Here is a 7855-nt window from a genome sequence, read left to right as displayed (position 1 = left end):
ACTGCACCCGCTGGCGTCCGCCTGGCCTTCGTCGTCAAGGCTCACGTCACGTGAGCCTCGCGAGATGCCCTTTGCATAGATATCTCCGCTCCTCGGGAGCCAGCCTAGCGAGGCCGCCCCCAGGAGGTCTTGGTGTCGTCCGCCTCGCGAGGCTTGGCCCCTCGTGAGGGTCTTGAGTTGTTGCTGCCGAAACTGGGCCATACCGGGCCGTTGGTGGAGCCACGCCGTGGGCCGCAGGCAGGCAAGTCTGGGTACCCCCGTTCCCAGGACGCTGACAGTAGCCCCCGGGCCCAAGGCGCGCTCGGACTTGGTTTCGAGGCGAAGCCAAAGGGCAAGTGTGGAGTGCCGCGGTCCCCAACCGCCTGCAACCTCGGTCGACGCGTGGTGATCGATGGTACGTGGGCGCCTCCACTTCCCCACGTGGCCTTGATACCCGCCATGCTAGGCGGCCGCCATTGCCTACACAGCTCCACCTCCATCGCTAGCAGCGCGCTCCCCCAACTCCTCCGCCTTCGAGAAAACAGCGGTCTCCTTCTCCGACCCGACCAGGATCCAACCCTCTCCATCGCCATGGCGCCGAGCCGGAAGAAGAAGGGAAAGAAGAAGCCCCAAGCCTCAGCTGAGCCGCCGGCCTTCGAGCCCGCCATCGAGCGGTCGGTGGTGCTCAACCGGGAAGGGCTGGACAAGGTTCGCCCAGCGCTCGCGCCGACTCCAATGAGTGGGGGGCGACGGTGGCTTGGCCTGCATCCCATGCTGCGATTGATAGGACGGCCACTGAGATCCCCATCCATCTTCACACCCTCTGGGCTGGCCTGATTCCCCCTTTTTCCGCCTTCTTCAACGTCGTGCTCTCTCACTACCAAGTCAATGCGCTGCACCTTGATCCCCAGTCCATCATTCTCCTTGCCATCTTTGCCTTCGTCTGCGAGGCCATGGTGGGCATTGCTCCCTCCGTGGCTCTGCTTCGCCATTTCTTCTCGCTGCATCTGACTGATGCCCGGCAGCACTCAGGATGCTTGAGCTTCCAGGCCGTGGCGGCGACGACTGGCTCGGGGATCGACTTCGAGCTCTCGCCAGTTGTGAGCGGATTCCGGAAGTGGTGGGTGTTCGTGGACGCCGGCGTGCTCAGCCCCCTGCTCTTGCTTCCCAATGGCACCAGCTGCTCCCAGCTCCGGCTGGGGGCATGCGAGGCTTGCTGACCCGCGGCTGATGTCTACTACACAACCTTCTTCTTGTAGACGTTGTTGGGCCTCCAAGTGCAGAGGTTTGTAGGACAGTAGCAAATTTTCCTTAAGTGGATGACCTAAGGTTCACTACTAGGAAAAGGGCTATAGATAATATGGACACTAAGGGCGCACCACACATGTGGTGCGCCACTACTATATACTAATAGCGCACCATGTGTTGGTACGCCACTACTAACAAATTTTTTTTTCTATTTTTTCTTCAAAACTAGTAATGGCGCACCAGGGGATAGTGCGCCATTACTAGTTTAACTAGTAATGGCGCACCACACCCTCGGCGCGCCACTACTAACAATTTTTTTTCAAAACTAGTAATGGCGCACCACACCCTCGGTGCGCCACTACTAACAAATGTTTTTTTTCAAAGTTAGTAATGGTGCACCGTGGGTGTGGTGCGCCATTACTAGTAAGTAATGGCGCACCACACCCATGGTGCGCCATTACTAACTTTGCCCAAAAATTCCACCGAATGCACACCCCCCCGGACCGCCTTTTCAGTTTTATAAAAAATAAAACAAAATGATGGAAATGTCAAAAAAATAAAATAAAATAAGTTTCCCATGTGATATGTGGTCTAGTTGTTGGGAAAATTTACAAATATGAATTTCGACTTTATTTGCAATATCTCTCTCGAATTTGTAAAATGGGCATAACTTTTGCATACGAACTCGGATTAAAAAGTTTTTTATATGAAAAATCATCTACTCGAAAAGTTACATACGATTTGAACCGGGGGAACTCGTTCAACATCTTCAAAATCCCCCAAAACCTAACAGAACGAAAGATACGGGGCTTTTAAGATCTAGAGGGGGAAAATGAAAAAAAATTCAAAGGTGCGCCACTAGTAACAGAAAAAAAATTGGTTTCGAAAAAAAAATTGGAATTTTTTTTCAAAATATGATACGTAATATGATCGGGAAGTTTGAAATATTTTTTCAAAATTTCATCACACTCATGAACATGAACAAAGTCCTAGACATCAACAAGGTTTTAATAGGATTGGTATGTTAGATATATCAACAAGTGCCTGTGAAGTGAGCTGGTGCTGGGGTTGGATAGAACTCTGAAGTTAAGCGTGCTTGTGCTGAAGTAGTGTTAGGATGGGTGACCTTTCGGGAAGTTTGACCACGGAGTGCGATTTGACTTGAGCTTGGGCTGAAGTAGTGTTAGGATGGGTGACCTTTCGGGAAGTTTGACCACGGAGTGCGATTTGACTTGAGATTAAGCCATAATGACCCGGGATTAAGAAAAAAAATTGAAAAAAATATTTCTGAAAAAATTTGAAAAAAAGTTAGTAATGGCGCACTTCTATGTGGTGCGCCATTACTAAGTCAGATAGTAATGGCGCACCGTGTGATGTACTAATGGCGCACTGCCTGGTGCGTCATTAGATACTAATGACGCACCTGTGGTGCACCATTAGTAAAAAATTCTAATGGCGTGATGCTAGTGGCGCACTAGCAGGCCTTTTCCTAGTAGTGGTTTATCAATCCGTGGGAGGCGTAGGTTGAAGATGGTCTCTCTCAAACAACCCTGCAACCAAATAACAAAGAGTCTCTTGTGTCCCCAACACACCCAATACAATGGTAAATTGTATAGGTGCACTAGTTCGGCGAAGAGATGGTGATACAAGTGCAATATGGATGGTAGATATATGTTTTTGTAGTCTGAAAATATAAAAACAGCAAGGTAACTAATGATAAAAGTGAGCGTAAATGGTATTGCAATGCTAGGAAACAAGGCCTAGGGTTCATACTTTCACTAGTGCAAGTTCTCTCAACAATAATAACATAATTGGATCATATAACTATCCCTCAACATGCAACAAAGAGTCACTCCAAAGACACTAATAGAGGAGAACAAACAAAGAGATTATGGTAGGGTACGAAACCACATCAAAGTTATCCTTTCTGATCGATCTATTCAAGAGTCCGTAGTAAAATAACATGAAGCTATTCTTTCCGTTAGATCTATCATAGAGTTCGTACTAGAACAACACCTTAATTAAGACACAAATCAAACCAAAACCCTAATGTCACTTAGATACTCCAATGTCACCTCAAGTATCCATGGGTATGATTATACGATATGCATCACACAATCTCAGATTCATCTATTCAAACCAACACAAAGTACTTCAAAGAGTGCCCCAAAGTTTCTACCGGAGAGTCATGACGAAAACGTGTGCCAACCCCTATGCATAGGTTCATGGGCGGAACCCGCAAGTTGATCACCAAAACATACATCAAGTGGATCACGTGATATCCCATTGTCACCACAGATAAGCACGACAAGACATACATCAAGTGTTCTCAAATCCTTAAAGACTCAATCCGATAAGATAACTTCAAAGGGAAAACTCAATCCATTACAAGAGAGTAGAGGGGGAGAAACATCATAAGATCCAACTATAATAGCAAAGCTCGCGATACATCAAGATCGTATCACCTCAAGAACACGAGAGAGAGAGATCAAACACATAGCTACTGGTACATACCCTCAGCCCCGAGGGTGAACTACTCCCTCCTCATCATGGAGAGTGATGTCTACTACGCAACCTTCTCCTTGTAGACGTTGTTGGGCCTCCAAGTGCAGAGGTTTGTAGGACAGTAGCAAATTTCCCTCAAGTGGATGACCTAAGGTTTATCACTCCATGGGAGGCGTAGGTTGAAGATGGTCTCTCTCAAACAACCCTGCAACCAAATAACAAAGAGTCTCTTGTGTCCCCAACACACCCAATACAATGGTAAATTGTATAGGTGCACTAGTTCGGCGAAGAGATGGTGATACAAGTGCAATATGGATGGTAGATATAGGTTTTTGTAATCTGAAAATATAAAAACAGCAAGGTAACAAATGATAAAAGTGAGCGTAAATGGTATTGCAATGCTAGGAAACAAGGCCTAGGGTTCATACTTTCACTAGTGCAAGTTCTCTCAACAATAATAACATAATTGGATCACATAACTATCCCTCAACATGCAACAAAGAGTCACTCCAAAGTCACTAATAGCGGAGAACAAACGAAGAGATTATGGTAGGGTACGAAACCACCTCAAAGTTATTCTTTCCAATCAATCCGTTGGGCTATTCCTATAAGTGTCACAAACAGCCCTAGATTTCATACTAGAATAACACCTTAAGACACAAATCAGCCAAAACCGTAATGTCACCTAGATACTCCAATGTCACCTCAAGTATCCGTGGGTATGATTATACGATATGCATCACACAATCTCAGATTCATCTATTCAACCAACACATAGAACCTCAAAGAGTGCCCCAAAGTTTATACCGGAGAATCAAGACGAAAACGTGTGCCAACCCCTATGCATAGGTTCATGGGTGGAACCCGCAAGTTGATCACCAAAACATACATCAAGTGAATCACGTGATATCCCATTGTCACCACAGATACGCACGGCGAGACATACATCAAGTGTTCTCAAATCATTAAAGACTCAATCCGATAAGATAACTTCAAAGGGAAAACTCAATCCATTACAAGAGAGTAGAGGGGGAGAAGAAACATAAGATCCAACTATAATAGCAAAGCTCGCGATACATCAAGATCGTGCCAAATCAAGAACACGAGAGAGAGAGATCAAACACATAGCTACTGGTACATACCCTCAGCCCCGAGGGTGAACTACTCCCTCCTCGTCATGGAGAGCGCCGGGATGATGAAGATGGCCACCGGTGAGGGATCCCCCCTCCGGCAGGGTGCCGGAACAGGGTCCCGATTGGTTTTTGGTGGCTGCAGAGGCTTGCGGCGGCGGAACTCCCGATCTATTCTGTTCCCTGAAGGTTTTAGGGTATATGGATATATATATATATAGGTGAAAGAAGTACGTCAGGGGAGCCACGAGGGCCCACGAGGGTGGAGGGCGCGCCCCCTGCTTCGTGCCTTCCTCGTTTCTTTCTTGGCGTGGACTCCAAGTCTCCCGGGTTGCTTTCTTTCCAAAAATAACTTCTCTAGAAGGTTTCATTCCGTTTCGACTCCGTTTGATATTCCTTTTCTTCGAAACACTGAAACAAGGGAAAAAACAGAAACTAGCACTGGGCTCTGGGTCAATAGGTTAGTCCCAAAAATAATATAAAAGTGTTTAATAAAGCCCATAAACATCCAAAACAGATAATATAATAGCATGAAACAATCAAAAATTATAGATACGTTGGAGACGTATCAGAGAGCGCCGAGATGATGAAGATGGCCACCGGTGAGGGTTCCTCCCTTTGGCAGGGTGCCGGAACAGGGTCCCGATTGGTTTTTGGTGGCTACAGAGGCTTGCGGCGGCGGAACTCCCGATCTATTCCGTTCCCCGATGTTTTTAGGGTATATGGATATATATATAGGCGAAAGAAGTCGGTAAGGGGAGCCACGAGGGGCCCACGAGGGTGGAGGGCGCGCCCAGGGGGGGTGGGCGCGCCCCCTGCCTCGTGCCTTCCTCGTTGCTTCCCTGACGTACACTCCAAGTCTTCTGGATTGCTTCCGTTCCAAAAATAACTCTCCCGAAGGTTTCATTCCGTTTGGACTCCGTTTGATATTCCTTTTCCGCGAAACACTGAAACAAGGGAAAAAACAGAAACTGGCACTGGGCTCTGGGTCAATAGGTTAGTCCCAAAAATAATATAAAAGTGCATAGTAAAGCCCATTAAACATCCAAGATGGATAATATAATAGCATGAATACTTCATAAATTATAGATACGTTGGAGACATATCAGTGGCTCGCCCACGTCTGGCTTCGGCTGTCCAGGCTGAAGGATCTCGGGGTGACAGCGCCCATGGTGGTAAAGGAGTTCATCCGGCGCCGCATTGCTCCGCTCCAGCACCACTCTCGACCGATGTGGACCTTCTCCGGCAGCAAGGACCCCATAAGGCTTCACGCGCCCGAGCTTCCTCCTGAGGCGCAACGGACTATGCTTGAGCTCCTGACGGGTGACCCGACGCTAGCCAATCTGCCGGAGGAGGGCTGCTCTTGTACTGCTGCTCGAACAGGGTGGAGTTCGTGAGGCAGATGCCCCCATTCGACGAATGAGGACTGCGCCCGGTCGGCCTTGAAGGGCCTCGCTAGAGCCCTGTCTTCGTGGTTCCCTTACCTGCCGCCAGCGCGGTGCTCGCCCCAAAAGTGGGCGCAGAGGGGCGATTGGCGTCGAACGCTAGCGACACGGCTGCTGTAGAACTGGCGTCGCTCGGGGCTCCTGAAGAGACGACCCCTGGAGCTCGGGTGAGCCGCCCTGAGGAGGCGGCAGGAAGGCTGACACAGTTTGATGCCCCCGAGGCGGACCCAGTTCGATGCTCTTGACCCTGCGTTCTTGTTGTCCCTCCTTCGCGGTCCTGCCTGGGGTGCCGAAGGCATGCCGAGGGCCCCTCTACTGGTCATCACCCGCAGCTGGGTGACCTCGGCCTTGGCCTCGTCCTCAAGCAACGAGGCCCCGCGCCGCAGGGCCTCCGTCGAGGCCCGAAAGGCAACGGGGAAGGCGCCAGCCTCCGGCCCCCTACTAGGAGCAGGCGAGCCACCTCGAGCTTCCTTAACAATCCCTGGTGCGGAGCACGGACCCGGCCGCGCGTTTGAGCTTGCGCCCGGGCGCGGCGCTGTCCACCACGAGCTCTTCCGGGAGGCGATGGGTGTGCTGAGCCGGCTCGGGAAAGAGCTTGTCGATGTTGATGCCCGCCTTGAGATGGAGGGCCTTCGGCTGGCGGACGAATGTCGTCAACTGAAGGTGGCCATCAACCTCGGGCGTCTTCAACGCGAGCGCGCCAGCGCGAAGGCCGAGACGTCCCTTGCGACCTCGCGCGAGGCCATCGCCCGAGCCTTGGAGGAGGCCAGGGAGGCTAATCACCGCTGCGAGGTCGCGGAGGAGCGCGAACGGGAGCTCCAGGCCTTGAACGCTACCTTGGAGGAGCAGGTCGAGGCGCGCAGGGCTGTCTTGGCGTCAGTGAGGGGGCGCCTTCCGAAGAGAAGGAGATCTTGAAGCGCGAGGAGGCGCTGATGCTGGAGGCCTTGGAGCGCAGCCTCGAGTTTGAACGGTTGGAGACGAGGAAGCACCAGGTGGCCTTGGCTGAAGAAGTCGTCAGCGCGCGCGAAGCCGGGATCTGGGAGGAGGTTGACCGTAGGGTGGCGGAGCCGCGTGCGGATCTTGCCAACAGGTACGACCTGAAGCTGAAGCTCCTGGAGGTCGAAGCTGAGGGCAGAACCACCACCCTCAGGTCGAGGCTGGACGAGGCGGAGCTGTGTGAGAGGGCCGTTGCAGCGGCCCTGACCTCTGTCCAGGCCGACCTGGCCTCCGCTCATGCTGAACTGCTCTCGCTCCAGCAGTAAGTTGATGATGCCGCGTCCCTCGCGTAGCAGAACAGGGAGGAGGCGTGCCATCGGCAGACGTTGCAGCATGAGCACGCTCCCATGCTCCAGGCCCTCAGGGTGAGGGCCAACCGGGCACTGGGCGCCAGCTGCGAAGAGCGCGCCCCTCATCCCCACGCGGAAGACTATGCCAGCCATCTCCGCTTCTTCACTGAAGTCGTGACGCGCCTGGAGGACCGGGCCACGAGGGCTCGCGATCTTGTTGAGGAAAGGAGCCGAGGCCTCCTCGGGCGCGCGTTCTCCCGCA

This window comes from Triticum aestivum, chromosome 3D (genome assembly GCF_018294505.1).
Source record: "Triticum aestivum cultivar Chinese Spring chromosome 3D, IWGSC CS RefSeq v2.1, whole genome shotgun sequence".
Classification (NCBI taxonomy): domain Eukaryota; kingdom Viridiplantae; phylum Streptophyta; class Magnoliopsida; order Poales; family Poaceae; genus Triticum; species Triticum aestivum.
The sequence above is the reverse complement of the archived record's forward strand: the minus strand, read 5'-3'. Positions refer to the sequence as shown.